The sequence below is a fragment of the Meleagris gallopavo genome, chromosome 5 (assembly GCF_000146605.3).
Source record: "Meleagris gallopavo isolate NT-WF06-2002-E0010 breed Aviagen turkey brand Nicholas breeding stock chromosome 5, Turkey_5.1, whole genome shotgun sequence".
Taxonomy (NCBI): Eukaryota; Metazoa; Chordata; class Aves; order Galliformes; family Phasianidae; genus Meleagris; species Meleagris gallopavo.
The window spans coordinates 7,720,092-7,739,689 of NC_015015.2; the positions used below are offsets into that span (position 1 = coordinate 7,720,092).

At 40.9% G+C, this 19,598-nt stretch overlaps 1 long non-coding RNA gene across 2 annotated transcripts; it reads left to right on the forward strand.

The window, feature by feature from the left end:
* The first annotated feature begins 7,241 nt into the window (after positions 1 to 7,241).
* On the forward strand, positions 7,242 to 11,371 carry LOC104910976. Of its 2 annotated transcripts, none has more exons than XR_793544.3 (3): positions 7,242 to 7,507; positions 7,999 to 8,086; positions 11,271 to 11,371. It is a non-coding gene; the product is annotated as an uncharacterized LOC104910976 (long non-coding RNA). The 2 variants fall into 2 exon arrangements; XR_002114915.1 differs by lacking the exon at positions 7,242 to 7,507 and adding an exon at positions 7,562 to 7,783.
* The last annotated feature ends 8,227 nt before the right edge of the window (positions 11,372 to 19,598 follow it).

Here is a 19,598-nt window from a genome sequence, read left to right on the forward strand (position 1 = left end):
CTCCTTGTTGGGTCCCTGCTCTGCTTCCTTCAGTGTAGATTTCACCCATATGTAAACATGAAAAAAGACCCTTTCAGATCTTTCTGGCAAACTGAGAGCACTGCTTTGTTCTTTCAGCAAGCACGCGGATCTCATATTTACTGATGGGACTTTCATACATCAGGAAATGAGAAAACTGGTGTCATAATCAGCATGTCTGTTCTTGAATGGGGAATTTTCCCCAAAGCAAGTGTTGATGCGTGCTATTAATGATTTGCATCTTCTGGTTCAGATTTTCCATAAGCTGCTTCCAGCATGGTAGGTGCTAGCCTGTGTTTGCAAAGAGCATACAGATGCCCAGCTGCGAGTGTCACAGTTCATACTTACATGTTTAAATCTTGACTCAACTGTGTGATGAACTGGGAGTAGTTGTGTGCTCCATGTGCTCTTTGCCCACTGAATTACCACCTCTCAGCTGGCACTGCAAGACGTCACCGTTTTCATAGTATCAGTTGCCAGGAGCAGTGGTTCCAGGGAGTTGTCTGTCCCCTTAAAGCAATGTATACAGCAATGGGGAACATCGTGTGACTACATAGACCTAATCCAGTGTTCTTAAAGAAGAATATCCATAACAGTGTCCTGGCTTATATAGGCTATATAGTTTTCCCAGACTTGGAAGAAAAATACTGGTACTTTCCCAAGTTCCACCCTTTTCAGTCAGACGTTTTAAAAAAATAAAAATTGATTCTTGCTTTTCTTTTGTCTTAAAATGGGAAGGGAAAGAATGTAATTAAAATAAGAAATAATTCTGCTTAATGGCAGAAAGCAAAATCTTATTTCTGAACCTTCTGTGTTGATGAGAGTAAAGCAAAATGACTACTTCTAACTTTTTGTTTTTTCTTAAGTATTAACTTCTACTCTTAATGGTGAAAGAGGATACTGGTGGGTGTGTAACTACTAGCAGACTGACCCAGGGATTCAAGTGAGTCCTTCCTTGGATGTGAAGCCGTCTTCAGAGGCGTCCCCCACCTCCTTTTGGAAGAGTTCACTGAGCTGGAGGAGGAAGAATGACCTTGCTTTTCAGGCATTCATCTGGAGCTCAAGCACTTGGAGCTGAATTCCCAATGATGGGACATACTTCCTCTGTGGTCTGCAGCATTTTGCTCAGGGGATGTGTGTGCTGCACAATGGAACTTGTCACAGAGAACCATGGAGCTGACTCCAGGAGGTCTGTGCAGCCCCACAGTGTGAAGGGGCACTGTGTGGAGGCACAGCCTCCTTTCTGAAAACAATGCAGCTGTGCTAGCTCAAGTCCCGGGCTGCTCTCATGCTTGTGGCTCATTGGGATGTCTCTTCATTGCTTAACCCAAGAAGCACTGAGGTGCTTGGAAGATTCACCAAATGTTTTTGAACTGTGTATTCTGGTTTTGGAATTTTTTTTTTGGTCTCAAGCTGGTCCTAGTCGTTCAGCTTTCTTTTCTTGCATGGCACTGGAAATGAGGTAGAAGGAAGGCTTAACCTCAGCAGTTTCCCATGCCCAAGTAAAATGTTTTCCAGGAAGGAAAATGTTCCAATGTCCCTTGGAATTGGGCTGATCTTGATTGCCCTGCAGGGCCTAAATACAATCTCATAGGAGGCAGCAGACCCTTGTGGGCAGAGCTCAGTCATGCAGTCTTTCTTAGGGGACCAGTGTGCAGCCTCACACACAGATCATTAACTCCTTTATTCTAAGCAGCTGGACAGCAGTGACATTTACCCAGCTCTGTAGAGCGCACTGAGGGCCAAGAATGAAAGGAACTGTATATATTCAAAGCAATATTTTGTTTATCTGTTCTATACAAAATAGAGAAGAAAATAGCTTTATTGTTTTCAGCTTGTAAAATCTGCGTGCTGTTATGCTTATGGCAGTAAGCAAGACAAACTCATTATATGCCTACGAGAACATGTGCCATTGCTGGCTTTGGTTTCTGTGAGATGTAGGTGATTGGAGGAGTGAGTGCTGGGCAGTGCTCACAACTCCCTTCCTTCCCAGCAATATGCAGCAGGGCTCACAGGCACCCCCAGCAAGTTATCAGCATTTCATGGAGTCTCCAAGCCAACTTGACTGTTCAAGTCATGATTGAACTACAGAAGTTATCCCACAGCTAAGCCATTGCTTTTTGTCCAAAGGAATGTCAGGCTGACATTTTCTTCTTAGACTCCCTTGGCTAAGAGGCCTTAGAAGATAAGTCAGAGGGGGTTGCATAAACTTCCTGTGAACTGTGAATAGCTAACGATCAAAAGGAATCAGAAAACATGTTGCTGTTATTTGTCAGTTTATTTATTTGTTTTGAAGTTCACAGACTGCACAGCAGCATTGGTTGTGATTTTTCTAATATAAACAAGGTGAATTGCACTGGATGCTCAGTCAATTGGCCCTCTTATTTCCTATTTTAAATTTAAATTAAAAGCTTTTTCACAGGAATTGGAAAAACACACACAAAAGCCACCCAGCACACATGTTCTGCTTCAGAAGCCAGCACTGTGCTGTTGAATGTATTTGTTCTTGTGTCCTTTGCTTACTTGGCTAAAGCTAAAAGATGATCTTCACTTTAAAGCTTTGTAGAGCCAGTGTAACAGAGATTGTTCCTAACAAGCTGCTTTGTTCTTTGTGGCACTACTTGAGTGAAAGTCATTGGTACAGGAACACACAGCGGTTTGAAAAATGCCTCTTTGACTGGGGGGTTAGTTTAAGGGATCTATATTTTCCCATTGTTTATGTGTTCTGAGAAGGATTTTGCCCCATTGGTTGCATTAAGTCAGAGTTTTGCAGCACTTGGTCATCTGCGCACACGATTTAGCTCTCCCAGTTTGTATTCTTGTGAGTCCTGCTTGCGTTGCAATTCCAAGTGTGAGGGGATCTGTTCTTTCAGTTACCTTCTAGTCGCTTGCATAGCATGTTTTATTGCACCATGAACAAGGGCAGTAGAAACTTGGCCTTTGGCTTTTACTTAAAAGAGGCAGTAGTTAAGACAGATTAAGGTATCTTGCACTCATGTAGGGTCAAATCAGAATTTCATCGGAATTTCAAACAACCCATTGACATCTCTCCTGATATGACTTATTCCCAGAGGAAGCCTGTTTGTCTCATTTGTCCTTCTTGGGATATAAATCCACGTTTGATGCGTATACATATGTAGTAAAAAGTGGTGCAGGAGGAAACTAATATCTACAAAGGGCAAATTTTTCTTGTATCCAGATAGAACAAGTAGTCTCTCCTTGAGAGCTTCATCCATCCATCCATCAGTTTTTGTCCTACTGCTTCCTGCTTTCCCTTTTCAGGCATTCCTGGGATACGGCACAGCCTCACACAGGAAGGATGTTGGCTGGAGTGCATGAGTTGGAGACAGAGTTGGCTCAGGAGAATTAAGGAGAAGGGCTTACTTACATGAGCTTCCCACCTTTTGGCTATCCCTATGGCTTGGCCTGGTGCCATCTGAAACAGTTTACAGTACTGTGATGTTGTGGGCTGGCTGAACTGGCTGGCTGGGCCTGGAGCCAGGTTGTATGGCTGGTTTGGCTTAGCACCACTTTCCTAGCAGGGTGAGCTGTAATATGTGTCTCCTGTCAAGAATCAGGTTGTAGGTATGGATAATTCTCAAACCAGGCTTTTACATGAGTTAACTCTACATTGTTAAAGTTGTTTTATTAAGGACTTATTCAGCTTGTTGCTCAGCAGTTTTTCAACCTCATCAGTACATATAGCATGGAGAGTGTGTCCTGATTATGTCATCAATCAGCATCTTAAAGCTTTAATGGCAAAATAAAAACTATTTCCATCTGTCCTTTCTAGAATATACAAATAAAGCACTACTTTGGTAAAATATTGTAGCACGTATTTTTAAGTTCTTTTGAAGTCAGTGTTTGAGTACTTTGCTGAATCAGGTCCTAAAGCAATAATAGCCATAATGTAAATATGCTGTATTTCTGGATGAGTGTTCACGCAGGAGTTAAATGTGTGTCAGGTTCTTGCTATGACCTCCCAGGTACAGACATCATCTTAATTTCACTGAATCACTTAGAAACTTTGGCAAATTATCTGGCACCCAGATGAGAGGCCAAAGTCAGACCAAAGTATGGCAGGCTTTCATATGCAGAAAGAGATCAAACTGAATTGGGATATGGAGCCATAAAGGGTTTGGCAACATCTCAAAGTGTGCTCAACTATGATTAGTCATTTCCTAGTTACATATGGTGTGTGTGTATGTCTATATATATGTATGTATGTTTTTTCTCCTGGATCAGTGAAATCAGTACAGTGCTTCAAACAAGATCCTTGTTGGGCTGTTAAAGAAGTCATGGAAATTTTTAATTCTGCTCAGAGAGAGAGTTGTGGAAACACTATGAGTAATGGTTCTGACGCTGAAACAGGGAAGAACACTAAGTCCATAGCTAACTGACATATGCAGTCCCACCAAAACCAAAGGGCCTTGTATGTTGGGTCAAATCTGTTGTGTTATTACATGCAGGGGCATTGAATACTTTTGTATTATGACTATGGTAGTGACTACTATAGAGTACTAATAAGACTAGTTGCATCAAAGCATGATTTAGTGAAGCCAAATTGATAGTAATGTGTCAGTGAAGTCAGGGAAAGCTTTATTCACTATGGAGACCCCCAGCAGGGACTCCAAGGTGTTACAGCTTTGCTGCCTACAAAAGGTGTTATGACTTGCTTTGTTGCTGTGCTGTTATGTAGTTGTGTTGAAGGGTAAAGGCTAGTTGCAGACTTAATTTCTAGAACCTACTCTGTGCACAAGTCCCACTAAGTATGACTTGCTGCACTGGGTGTTGTCCTCTTGTCCTACCTGAGAGTCCCTGACTGTCTTAAGAAAATGTGTTGAGTGCTGTGCTCTAAATAGAGAGTAAAGGGCACAGTTTATCTTGCGTATGCATTCATATTTGTATTATTAGACAGCTGGGGCCTTTTCTCTTATTTCCTTACCTTTGCAAGTCACTGCCAAGTGATGAGGAAGTGCCACCTGGTTCTCTGCCACTCCCTGTGAGGTCAGCAGGAGCTGCAAGCGCTTGCCTTTCCATGGCATCGAGTTAAAAACATACATGGATCAGTGTGCTTGTTCTTCGCTTTTTGTTGTTGTGTCTTAAGATTATGTAAGTTCAATTTGATACATTTTTTGTTATTAGTTGAGGTCACTGGAAAGATGGCCAGTAACTGTGGTGTAGAGCTGAGAGATTCATCCTTCTGCAAGATAGGAAGTTAAGTGAAAAGAGGGATAATCATAAATCATTGTACACAAGTAATTTTATATGGAGTTTAGTTCTATTTAAAAAAATGAAAAGAAAATATTCAGCGATGGATGGATCTCTGTTTACATTTGTCAGAGATCTGAGCTGTTTTTGTAGGCAGCTTAATTTGTTTTTGTCTTTTTAAACCTTGAATTTGTGACTTTACCTACTGACAGCGATAAAACTTCATGAATCGTTTAGGAACAAATCTGATGTTTATTTCCTCTCCTGTTGCTAATGATGACTGCTTGGTTTGAAAAGCATTTGATAAACGCAGACCATGCAGCTTGCAGTGAGCCGTTCATATTTCCATTCCCAGTCCTAAGGGCACAGACCTCAGATGTGCTCTACTGAGGACTCTGGCTGTACACTCATCCTCTGTAGTGCATGTCTGCTCCTGCTGATATCATGTGGCTCCCTCATCTTGTGCTTGTAACCACAGAGCATACAAGGAGCATGTTCAACCAGTGAGAAATGGGAAGTGTATTGGAAATGAGAAACTAAACATCAGCCGTATGTGAGTAATGGATTGTTTGTCTGCTGCAAGGGAGGGGGATGCATATTCTAACGCTTTCCAGTTATAGTATAGCCATGACATTGATTTCTTTATTTTGTAACTAACCTAGTGTAAGCTGTTCATTATGTCCTCCATAACCCCAGATTTTGTTTTGGGATATTGATGCGTTCATGGGAAGTCCAGCCAAAAAAAAGTGAAAGGTTGAAAATGGTTGTTGTTTTGCCTAGGCCAACCTGAACAAAAACCTCTTCTTGTCAAGTGTATTCATGAGACACAGAACAGAAAGTTGCTTGTCTGGGGTCTTTGGAGGAAGTTATCTTCCTAAGACCAAAGCCTGAGCCATAGTTTTACTGCTGTGCTTTGTACTTGCATAGTTGTACATGCATAATATATTTTATATTTTAACTACTTTATTTATTTAGTATGAAACTGTTGATTGTAACTGAGTGGATATGTGACGCAACAAGCATCTTCAACTGTTTATAAATGCTATTGCACATACTTCCCTTAGATACTTGCTATATATGCAGAGTGGTCTCCTGATGAAGTGCTACAGAGCCTTGTGATAAATTCTGGAATAGGACATGATGTAGATCGTTGGTAGACACTCATGGGGTCACCATCAGGGGGCTTTATAGAAAAACTGAGATTGATGGACAAGACTCAATCATTTCACCTGCTCATTTGTCAATACATAGGTTGTTTTTGTTTTTTTAAATTGCTTTCATGTCTTTGAGCAATGCCTTTGTATTAATGTGAAGTAAAACATTCACGTCTTGGGAACAGTTATCTGCCTCCCCTTTTTCCCAGTTACACTGCTGAAACTTTGCCCGTTTTGCAGCGTGCAGTGAGGTTAACTCAATCAAAAAACAAAGAAAACTTTCTAAGCCAAAAGTGTGTCATAATTTTTCATATTTGATTCCTATAGTTCTGCTGAGCTTCACTGGTGTATTCATGAGGAAACTTAGCATGAACTTGCAAGCTTAGCCTATGCTGCTTTCATGGCTAGAAAAACTACTTAATGTGATGTCATTTCAGCATCTTCTGGATTCTTGACAGTTTAAGCAGCTTTTTATATTCATCTACCTGTCAATATGTCTGCATGCAGTTCTTAGGGTAAAATACGCCTCATCTATCTTTTGTGTAGTGTTTCTGGTAGAAAAAAAGGTAGATTAAATGTGCAATCCATTCATTCTGTCATTCATAAAATGTAGAGTTTTCAGAAGTGTAGTCAGTGCTATGTTCCAGTCAACTCTATGTTTTATAGTAGTGATATGAAGAGACAGGTGATCCTTTAAGACATCTTGACTGTCTCAGGCTGTATGGAGTTTTTCTTATCCCACCTTGGGATAAAAGCACAAGCAGAACAGAAATACGATGGGAATTTTAGATCTCTGCATAAATCTAGGTGTGCTGGTATGTATTGTATATATGTGTTTCCTTTTGTTGAGCCCCATCAATAACATTTAAATGGCTGCAAATGCTAGTTTTATTCTAAATATGTAATTTAGATGAGAAATATCAAAGCAGCAAAGAGAAGTAGTTGAGAGAGAATAAATATGTTGAGTTCCTACTTTGTGCTGCAGTCAGCTTTACATTTTTACGGCCACTAGAGGGATTGTTGCTTACACTACTCATTGCTGAAAGCAGTCATGCAGTCCCTTGAGTACTTTTTAAGCAACTTTAAAGCTTTGAATGACTGATTCCAGTTAAGTCCTCTAAAGGGTAAGTCTCCCTACTATTTGTCAGAGTGGAAAAACTTCGGGTACAGTGCTTTTCTTCTGAGCCCAAATAGCTCTACTGAATTTTCTTAATGTTCTTCTTTCTTTTCTTTCTAAAGCTTTTTTTTTTTTTTTCTCTTTCAGCTAATCAGACCAGGCTTTCCTATATGACATTGCTGGGGATTATTTTAGAATTCCTTTGTCAAAGCAAAAATGTTGTCTCTCTTTGTTTATGTGCGGAATTATCTTCGTTTTTGCAACCATGGTGGCAATGAATTTGGTAAATTAATTAATTCTCAAATGTCATTGAAGTGGGTTTCTCCTTTAACTTGAAGTTAGTGAGTTTTAGTTAAGAGGCATGTGAACTTACAGTCAATATGAGAAAAATTCCAGTGTGTCTGTTTTATCTTGTTTGAATGAGGGATTGTTTTCTGTTTGCTTTGTCAAAAAATAGTTGCGTGTTCCTGACCAGCAGAATTTCGTTCTTAATTACAGAAACATGAAAGGATGCAGGAAGTCCTGAATGACCGCAATGAATACCTGTGCTAATTAAATCACTGGCTGGGTACTGGGAGAGAGCAAGGTAAGCAGTCAGGCAATGCCAGCAGCATTTCACGTAATCTGCATGACTGTGTTTCAACAAAGTCTTAGTGCTTTCAGATATCAAATTCATAGCAAGTTGGGTAAAGGCAAATAGCCTGCAGGTTCGAATGCAAGATTTGCTTTTACTTCAAAGCTTTGAAATGCAGAAAATCTCTCTTTTCCTTCCCAGGACAAAAATAAGTTCTGTGTTGTGGTTTCTTTCCTTCTTTCTTTTCTTTCCCCCTAAATTATTATTTTCTTCTTAAAGGCGACATCTCTGATTTCAGCAATCGATTCATGACCAAATCTCAGCTTCCTGGGCTGACTCAAGGGAGGGCTTGGAGGAGGGGTGGAATGCTTCACAAACTTAGCTGATGAAAAGGCATGCTGTTTTGTGGATGTCTCCCAGAATTGTTTAAATCTGTGTGCGCACGCGTGTGTATGAAAAAGGAGAGAGAGAGATCTCCATGACAACTGGCCTGGCCAGTCTGTGTTCTTTGCAATCATTTTAGCTGGAATCAGTGCTGCGAAAGGTCATATGAAGGAGTTCTGGGAAGCACAGTATTAGGCTTTAAGTGACCGGTTTTGCTGATTGCTTCACATAATAAGGCAGAGTTTTGTCTGGGAAATACAAATCTGAGAATGGAGTGGAAAGGGAAATGCTCCAAATTTCAGGTAACAAAAACTGCTTTTTTAATGTTACTTCCTTCAATTTTAAAGTGCTTTTGTTTCCCCCTCTGTGGTGTTTACTCCCAGCCGAGTGTCTGTGCTAGCTTGGATTCCCTAACTCTGGGGAATGATGTCATGCAGCAACAGTTGGATTCTATTAGCCAGGAAAAGAGGAAACATCCTGCATTTTTTGGGAGGGAAAAAAAAAGAAGCTTTGGCTCTTTGTTGAATCTTATGCAAAGGCTGCAAGAAGTGTTCAAGAAAAAGTTTATAACAAATTAATTCCCAGAAAACATTACCAGGTCCTAGAAAACACGAAAAAACATTGCAACAAATTACAGCTGTATGCAAGAAAATAATTATGGAAGTGTTACAGAATTCAGCATACTTTTTTTTTCTTGGATGATGCTATGTTCTACTCTAATGAAAAAATTAATTGTATCTTAATTGAAAAGAGGATTTAGGATCTCTGAGCTCTTGGGATCCCCTAGCATTTGTTTTAAGAATGTGCTGCTTCTGGTTTGGGCTATGTCTCTATCTGCTGCTTCTGAATAGATGATGCTGGCAGCATTGTTCTTAATAAGGTTTTCAGTCCTGGATTGTGTTTTTCATGGTTTTCAACTAGTCCTTTTGGGAGTGGCTGGGGGGGAAATAAAGTAGAAAACATTAATTAAAGTGCAACACTTGAAAGAAGCTTTTTCCCCCCTTTCCTCAGAGATTTTTGCTAAATGCTGTAGTCCTTGGTAAATATTAGAACAGCATGCACAGTGTTTTAAGTGAAAAATAAAGATTAATATATGTGCCACTGCTATGTCCTAATGAAAAGACTTAGAAAATCAATAAAGTTCTACTTTCTTGAACATCACAAAAAATACACCATACCGATAACAGTGAAGAGGTTAGGTCACTCCTACATTATCTAAAACTCTCTCCTCTAGCAGATGTTTGGTTCTACTTTTCTGTTGCTTTGTGCCCTTCTGTGCACTTCAGATGCGATTCAAAGTGTGCTGGAGTCCATGGGAGTTTTCCCATCAACTTCAAAGGGCTTCAGATCAGCCTCTGCTTGAGAACTTCTCTGCCTCTGTTTCAGCCTTTTGACTGTAGGACCAAGCCACAGACTCTCCGTTTTCTTTCCTGAACTTTCCAAACAGAGAGTCTTTTGTATTCCACCAAACAATGCCAGACACTGCTGACTGGCTTCCGTGTGGCTGCTAACGCACGCTGGAGGTAATGATGATGCTTATTTCTGCTTTCTGCTGCCATCCTTCTAGAGGGGGGAAAGTGCAATGAATGGACACCTATTCCACCTCTCCTCTCCTCTTCACACAAAGCCGTTATTTCTGAGTGTGTGAGTGCAAAGAGCTCCTTTATTAAGGAGCGATCCTTTATTGGGTATCAGCTGTGCTTCAGGAGGATTTCTGGGAAGACATTAATGGGAAAACACTGCTATTACTGTGATCTCTCAGTAGACTACACTGAGAAGAAGGCAATCTTTCTGCAATGCAGATATAGAACTGGCAGCTGTCTTCTGTGAAATCGTGGCTGCTTGGCATAGCTTAGCATTTTGTGTCCTCTTTTCCCACCAGATTGGACCATCATGATGCTGTAAATAAATACTGCTCTTAGTAAATATCAATCAATAGCCTGGTTAAACTATTGAAAAATTACTGATTTTTATCTGTTTGAATGTTGAAAGTGCTTTAACAAAAAATTCTTGTGCCATTCTTGAATATAAATGAAATAGCTGATGTATGAGAATTACTTAAATTTAAGGCTTGTTTGTGGAAAAATTGTGCTATTAGTACCTGAAATTTCTGAGGCTGAGCACTATTTTCAAAATCTAAACCACAGCTTTCAAGTGCTTATGTTTTACAAATGAACAGTTTGAAGCACCTGAGAGATCTCTGCCTGGTGTTGCAAGTTGGGCATCCCAAAGGCAGCAGCTGCTTTTTTGGAGTCTGCCTTTTCTGTTGCGTGATGCAGTGGGAAGCACAGACAGTTTTGTCCCAGTGTTTCTGGCAGAGTGGTATTTCCCATAATGGCCTGTGTTGCAGTATTTACCTGTTACTTGCTGTTTCTTACAAGGCATCATTTTCACGGCACTTTAATATAATTTTCATATGTCCTAATGTTCTGAGTGTTTCCAAATGAAATTTGCATGTATTAGAGTTGTATCCTGAAGAGAGATGTTTCATCCTGTTGTCTTGACACAGAACTCCTTGCTGGTGCCAAGCATCCACTGCTTTGCTGACAGTGGCTCCGTGCCCACTGTGTCTTAGATAGTCAGTGACCCAGGGTTGGTGTGTAATTTTTGATAAGATCTGCTGTGTCTTGTCACTTTTGCACTTAGTTGGAGAGTAGGAGGATGTGGCAGAAATGTTTTTTTTTCCCCCCTCCTTGATTATCAATCTAGTAATTTTTGTATTGTAATATATTTATATTGTAATGTTTGAACTGACTGCTCTTATCTTGCATAAGATCATCCTTTGTGTAACTTGTGCTCTCCCTACCCATAGGCTGACAGCAGACATTTGCCTGTTATCAGTCACAGTCGGCTCCAGGTGAATTGCTGTGTTGACGTTTGTCTCTATCAGCTGGAAACAAACTGATTCTGAATGAGGTAAAGCTAGCTAGAAGCCTAGGATTGACTTTGTCTATATCTTTCAATACCTGTTTCTTCTCTAACTACCTTCTCTAAGTAGCTCAAGTCTTTTCACTTTCTCATCCTAGAGGAAGTCTAAGACACTAAGAAAAACAAGGTAATTGTCTTTGTTTCTGCTGTTTTCTTTGAAGGTTGGGTGAACTTCAGAAAGCCTGCTGTTACATTTGTGCACAAATGTACCTGTACATTCTTGAACGCAAGATCAGTATTCTCTGTAACCTCATGCTTACAGTAGATAGAATTCACTGATTGAGAGCAATAGGGCTGCATGTTTAGAAGGGCTTCTCCTGGGGATGTTCTAATCTTTCCTTCGTTTTCTGTAAGCTACTTTCAGTTCTCCTGGTGAGAACAACAGTTCTCGCTGTTTCCTCTCATCTGCTGTCTTCAGGTCATGGTGACATGAAGAGACTTTCTACGGCATAAAATGTGAAATGCAAAATGATGTGTTCTGAGCAGCACACACTGGAAGTAAGCGTGATACCTTTAGTTGCAGCAAGAACCTTGAAATGAATGCACTGTCATTCTGCAGCGCAGGGGCTCATTAGGGCTAATCACTGATCTCTGTTCTGCCTTTGCATCTTTGACCTGGTTGCTTTGCTGAACTTAACACAGTTGCTAGTATGACACAAAACAGACCCTTGGCACAGCCCTGATCATAGAGCAGGAAGAGATCTGGCAACTTTCACACAAATCCTTTATAATTAAGGCTTCCGGTCTGGGATTTAAACTTCTTTCTCTTAAAAGCCTGAGAGGCGCTTTTTTTATTTTTCAGACTGAAAGTTAACCTTCTGCTGGTGGAGGCAAAGTCCCCTGGTGGTACTAGCTGCCAGCAGACCTGGGAGAGGCAGGTGCTCTTTTTGTTCCTGCAGCAGAATTTGCAAATGCACTTCCCAGTTTTTCCTCATTTTCACGTGACAACAACAGCAGCTAGTGGAGTGTTGCACAGATGGCTGTCCTCCAGTGGCAGCTCTCAGTCTGAGTTCAGTGTTCATAGCATTAATCCTTTCTGCCCACTGGGAGATGAACTGCCGTACAAAAGCGCTGTTCAAAGGAGTCCCATTTCTCCATTCAGTCAGAGATAGAGTTCCCCTCGTGAAGAGTTTTTTTCATTTTGTTTTTGTCTTCCCCCCCATCCTGTTGTAGTTTGACAAGAAGATGAATCAGAGGCGAAAACTTCTGCCAATAGCAAGAGCACATTTTGGCATCCCTTGTTCAGTTGGCATCCAAAGGATACAAGCCATCAAATTATCCTGTGCTCCTGGTCCAGCTGAGCCTGTTAGCATATGGCCAGAACACCCCTCCCTGCCTTGAAACATGCTTGAAAGCTGAAAGACATCACTAAACATTTACCACAGTAGGGACATGCTGGGGACAGCTGGACAATTTTGACAGTAAAAAAATGTGCTCCCTACAATGAGTTTCATGCCTCCTTAGTAGAGAGCAAAAAGCAATTTCAAAGCTGCAGCAGTATGGAAACATTTGCAGTTGCACAACTCATGTTCACATGTTTTGATCTCACACAGGCTCATGTAGACCATCTATTATTAGTTTTAGAAGGAGAATAGCTAACTGCTGATAAATTTGAATAGAGTATTCCAGAGAGAGCTGTTTTATGGGTGAGTTATCAAGAGTGGCAAGCCAAGAAAACTGACTAAAGTTACACAGAAAATCTGATGTAGAACACAATCATGTTTATCCAAAAGATTTGTAGGCACAAAAACATCTTCAAATGGCCCTGCTGTCAACATGTTCAAACCTGTGCTGGGTTAGCCGCATAGCTCAGTCTCCTGTATTCTTTGCCTGCCATTTCCTGAGGAGCTCCCTAGGGTGTCCTGGGATGTTGTCATTGCAAAGGGGACGTATCATCACCATTTGGCCTTCAGAAGCTTGCCTCGAAGTATTTCCAGGTGACTCGTTCTAGTGCTTGCTTTTGAAAAAAAGTCTCCTTGGCTTCAGAGGGAAGGGTGAAAAAGCATTTTTGGATGCTGAATATGCTTTGTTTAATCAGCTGATTATCTGGATTAGAAATTCTGTTGTGCATCAGATTGGATTTCACCATTGCAGTGACTCTCCTATGCTCTTGCTTCGGGCAGCAGATTGGCTTTTGGGAACATAAGAAGTCCAAAGGGCAAACACTGTTTTTTTCAGTGCAACTCTTTTATTAGTAACAACGCATTACTGTAGGTTGCAAGAGGAGCGGTTTCACCCCCTGGACATGCACAAGCAGCTGTCTGGCCAACTCTTTAATTTCCTGTGGAAAGCACTGTCCTTGTAATGCTGCCTGTGGGCAAGACACTGGTCCCCAGCATGGGAAGCACAGCTCCTGCTAGAGGCTCTTTCCCTGACCTGAAGCTTGGGCAGGGAAGGAGAGTCACTCCTGTCCCTTGATCTGCTAGAGGTGATCTGTGCAGATCTTCCCTCTCCAACAGCAATGTGCCTCTGATATGACACTGTCCTGGGACTATTCTGTCTGCCTCTGCTTGTGATACTCTGTGAGACAGGAATTGCAAAAGGTGAAAAGGTTGAACTGTCCCCCAAGTTGCTGTGGGCTGGGAGGAGACTGCATGTTTTTCAGGATAGAGAGCTTATGTCTGTGGGGGTGATCTGGTGATGCCCTGGGCAGAAATGCTTCTCCTGTGAGCTAGGCCAGAGCTATCAGGGCACGGGGGTGCTCCTGAAATGTCTTTGCAGCTGATGTCTTTACAGACCCTATCACTGTGTACTGACTCTGCCTTTCTCCTGATCACTTTGTTCCTTGGGATCATAGAAGTGTTTGAAAGGGTAACACTGACAGTGGGGCCTTTTCTCTTTCTAGCCAGCAGTTGAGTCCAGGTTCCTCTTACAAATGAACTCCCCCTGAAAAAGAAATTTGTTGCAAGCAAAGACTGTTCGGAGGCACATGCTGAAACCTAATGTGATTTGAATTGCTCTAAGTCTACACACTTGGAGCTGTGTGTTGTGAGGGGGTTGCTCTACCACTGGTTGTGTACAGGACCCCATCAGCAAGTTATAATCTCTTCTGTGCCAGATGCAGTGAATAGTGTAATACACTGTCAAATCTGGCATTTGTATTAAGATTTGCTTTCCTCTGCTATGGAGATATTATCCAGTTTTCTGCTCAGATGCATCCAGAGCCAGGGTCCCTGCTGTGTTTTATTTAGTATTGGCTGACATGCATGGACAGTAGAAAACAAATGTAAACACAAATCAGTGCTATGTGGTACAAAAGCAGAGCACATTTTTCTGGGGATTTATTAGCATCTGGGGAGAACAGAGGGTCTGGGGGCAGCCTGAGATTGCCATCTGCAGCACCTTGTTGGCAGAGCCCAGCACAGTTCTTGCACAGCTGATAGCTGTTAGTGTGTGCGTATGTATCTATTCTACAAGTAAGGCCAAATCTTCAGGTAGAGGAAGATGAAGCCAGTAGAGTTACGCTGAAGGCTTCCATAATTTTTCTGGCAAATCCATGCATCTTATGTATGGCAGATGGATTGCAAAGTGGCCATCTATCTGGAGAATTCAGGTGTTGTTGCTCTGGACAGGCTGTGTGATATCTTGAAATCCAGAACAAAAGGATAGATTCATTTTCTTCATCTGATAAAAATTTTTATGATCTGTCACTGCATCGAAGCCCTGGAGCGTGCTCAGAGAAGGGCAGTGAAGCTGTGAGGGGTCTTGAACACGAGTCTTATGAGGAGCAGCTGAGAGAACTGGGATTGCTTAGTCTGGAGAAGAGGAGTCTCAGGGGAGACCTTATCTTTCTCTACAATAGCCTGAAAGGAGGTTGTGGTGAAGTGGTGGTCAGCCACTCCCATGTCGCTAGAAGTAGGATGAGAGGAAATGGCCTCAAATTGTGCCAAGGGAGATTCAGATTGGATGTTAGGAAATACTTGTCCTAGAGAGTGGTCAGGCACTTGAATGGGCTGCCCAAGGAGGTGGTGGAGTCACTGTCCTTGGAGGCGTTCAAAAAACATTTAGATGTTGTACTGAGTGATGTGGTTTAGTGGGAAATATTGGTGATAGTACTAGATGATCTTGGAGTCATATTTGACCTTAGTGATTCTATGATTTCCACACTTGCTTACAATCTGATTTAAAAGCAAGAAAACCAATCATATCATTGCACACAGGGAGTTCTGTAAAATATATGTATATTTTTGGAAACACAAACACATAGTGTTCCCAAAATGAAATGGTTCAGGACAGTCGCAGTGGCTGGGAGAAACTAAGAGCCTGCTTGACTGTTTAATTGCTGCCACCAGAAAACAGGAGTGGCAAATTCATCAGCTTGGACAGATTGCCCTAGTGACAGTGGCTTATTAATGTCTACCATATCAGTTATATTTCTGTGGCAGCCTCAGGTCTGACAAATATGATAGAGCTGTCTTTTATCAGCAAATCCTCTCGCAAAGCCCTTACTGGCCCTAGTCAGGAAACCATATGGATAAGAAAATTATTGTTCCTGATCTTTGTTATTGACTGGTTCTGTTCTTTGTATATGAACCAGCCAGTTGGGACTGGTTGCATTCCTCTGTAATTTGCTGTGTGTGACTGAGCCAGTGATGAACAAATACCTTTCATCATTTGTTAAGAAGTTTTATTCATTGTTTTAGCAACCAAGGAAATGCCAAAGGTCAGACTGAACCCTTGGGGAAAATGAGTGGAAGCCTTGGTTTCTGACGACAACAGGACACCTTTGGATTGAACTGACTTTTTGCAGAGGAGATGTGGAGTTTGCATAGGTATATTGGCCAGGGTTGAGACTTTTTCTGTTGCTGGTTGGTTTTTTTTTTGTTTTCTAAGGGTGACTGCAGGAGAGTTTTATTTATATTTATCTTATGATCTTATCTCCCTCTTCCAAATTCCTCTCTGAATGCTACAAGATGAAGCAGTATGCAACTCTTTGTTATCTGTAGGTCATCTGTTAGTATGATATGACAAATTATATAAAAAGAATAAAATAAAATAGTATATTGCCAATTTTGAAATCTAGAATGATTTCCAATATAAATGTTGGATATCCTTCAGCAGGAAAGAGAAAAGGAAGATATTAACTGAATAAATTAGATAATCTGATAAAAATAAAAAAATAAGAAGGGCCTCAGAGGTTTGGAAAGTATAACGTAATTACCCTTTCCTGAATTGAATCAGATCTGCTCGTAAGCATTCAGCCCATGTGTATGTGGAGTCACAAACGGGATACAGCCTTGCTAATATTGGCAGGTAATGGCTATTTTTTGCCTTAAAACTTTCCAGTTACCACACTTTTTGAAGTACATTTTTTATTAAATGTTAATTTTTTTTTCTACTTAAGCATGTTAAGGCCTTATATTTGTAGTTTCATGACTTGACACATAACTTCTGAAGGATTTAACTTGCTACTAGATTAGGATCTAGGAGCATTCTAGAATGATTTGGATTGGAAGGGACTTTAAACACCAATCAATTCCAACTTTCCTGCCATGGACAGGAACATCTCCCACTAGATTAGGTTGCCTGAAGCCCCATCCAACCTGACCTTGAACATTTCTGGGAATGGAACATCCACAGCTTCTCTGGCAACCTGTTCCAGTGCCTCACCACTCTCATAATGAATAATTTCTTCCTTATGTCTAACTTAAACCTACCCTTTTGTAAATTCAAAACTGTTCCGCCTTGTTCTATTACTATACTCTCCAGTAAAGAGTCCCTTACCTCCTTTAATTACTGTAAGGCTGCTATGAGGTCCCTGTGGAGCCTGCTCTTCCCTAGGTTCAACAGCCCCAACATTCTCAGCTTTTCTTCATAGAGGACGTTCTCCAGACAATAGATCTGTGATGTATGCAAAGCAGCAGGTCAGGTGTCAGAAAACTGAGTATCCATTTAGGTGACTATACAGACTTCTTTTTCTTCCTCTCTCAGTAAAAAAGAAGGAGAATATATCCAAGGAATTGTGCATTCAGTTCTGTTCTGTATCAGAAAGCTGTTAGTAGATGGGAAATAAATTGCCCCTATTTCCAGCTGTGGGAAATACGTGAAGACAAATGATCTGATCATTGGTGTGCATGGCTGTGACAAGATGAGGAAAGGAAAGGCTTGCCTTTAAAAATAATTGAATAGTTAGATCTCACTCAACTGATGATTCATAGAAATGAATTTTGGCTGTCTTGACAGAAGCTTTCGAAGAAGCAATAGGAAATAGGTGGATGAAAATACACAAAAGTTCTTTTGGCACACTGCCTTCTGAAATAGAAGGTAAAGCTTTGGCGTTATAGTCACTGTGCTTTAGTTAAGTTAAAAGCATTAAATTTATCTATCTATCTATCTATCTATCTATCTATCTATCTATCTATTAACCTTAGCCACAAATAAAGCAGGGCAGAATTGTCATCCATTCTGTAAAACAGTTGTCCAGTGTCAACCAGGTAGAGTTGCACAGCTTGAAGGGATCTAGACTGGTTTGCCCAACCTAGACAGATTGCGCAAGGAGGTTGTGGATGCCCCATCCCTGGAGGCATTCAAGGCCAGGCTGGATGTGGCTCTTGACAGCCTGGTCTGGTGACCCTGCACGTAGCAGATGTTCATGGTGGTCCTTTTCAACCCAGACCATTCTATGATTCTGTGATTTACTGTATGTATCATTGGATGACCAAGTCAGTAGAACATAAAAACGCTATGTTAAGGAGATGTGGCCGTGGTGGTTTTACACTGGACAAAATGCATGCTTTAAAGTCATTAATGGAACAGGATGAACTTCATGGGTTGAAGCTATTACCAAGTTAGTTGATTTTAGAGGTTTTGGCCTCTTTCCTACCCCCCCATCCTGGCATCATATGCTTCTTCCAATTTTACTGAATGCAGAGACATATTGGTTAAAATACTGTCAGATCTCTTGCAATTTTTGGTGTTTTGTTTTTACTAGAGAAATATTTGAAGACACCGTGTAGAAAAATGGAGACAAATACTGCAAAAAGCAGTGAATCTGTAGGTTGAAACTATTATACCGACCAATGCAGTTGGATACTGATTTTTCTTGAAATTGGACATCAGAGTTGTCCCCCCAGAGGGTCTAAAAATTTCTCTTGTGTAAGAGTTCCGGTATCTTTGTGGCACATCTCAGCTGCAAAACATGATGGGGAGAGAGCACTGGTTATTTATTCTGGGTTTTGAAGTTGTCAGGGAACATTACTGTCATACTACACAGGAGTAAGAGACCTCGTGTGCTGCATAGACAGTCATGGTGAGCTACAAGCAGAGTTGAAATATAGTTGAGATCTGATGCTCACTTATACTGTTGCTAGCAGAAGAACCTCTCTGATGCCTTTCCAGCTTAAATGGTTGGAACTGTGTACACACAGTAGGTTTCCTTTCATTTTAGTTCTGTGGAACATAACTGAACTTGCTTCTTTGTGTCTGTGCAGTTGGATTCTGCTGTGTATTTTCTCTGTGGATGATCATGGCTGAGAAGTTTGCTACTCTCCATTGGACTTGACAGGGAAAAATACTAGGGATATAACTTTGAAACTGAAAAGTGCTGCACTATAATAAATTGTGGCTCTCTGGTTGAACACGAGGATAAAATTTATTCCAGACTTTGTGTTTGAGTGGAAGAGTTTATGAATGGAACTGCAGCCCCTGGGCTGTATTTCAGCATTAGTCTCTAACTTGGATTTGTGCTATTTCCAACGTCGACGAGGATACGTTTTAAAAGTTTTCATTCTTCCATTTTTAAGATTATTCAAATGTAAAGTCTGTTATGCTGCAGATGGCTGTAGAGTATATTCCACAGGAAAAACATTTTGGTTTTGTAAAGAAGCAGGTTAATAACTGTTTCCTGAAACGTATGTATTAAAAATTACTCTATATTTAGTTGAAGGAAAACTGGCTCATGCTCAGAGGAGTCATAGTAGTGTTTCTGCTTTACCTCCATTTCTCACTGTTCATGTCTTGTTCTGTGGTGATCAGCTGTGCCTCAGCTCTTTCACCTGTCAGACAGGTAGAACTCTGCTAGGCAGCCTCACAGCCCTGTATGTTGCTTATTATCATCTCATCAGAAGCTTAGATGGAAGACACAATCTGTAGTAAATACCAGTTTTTATTGCTTCTCTTCAGATGGCAAAGCTGGAATACAGTAATGTCTTTGTTATTCAAGAAACTATCAAAATAAAATATGCTTAGGTAACATGCGTTAGGAAATTGGAAG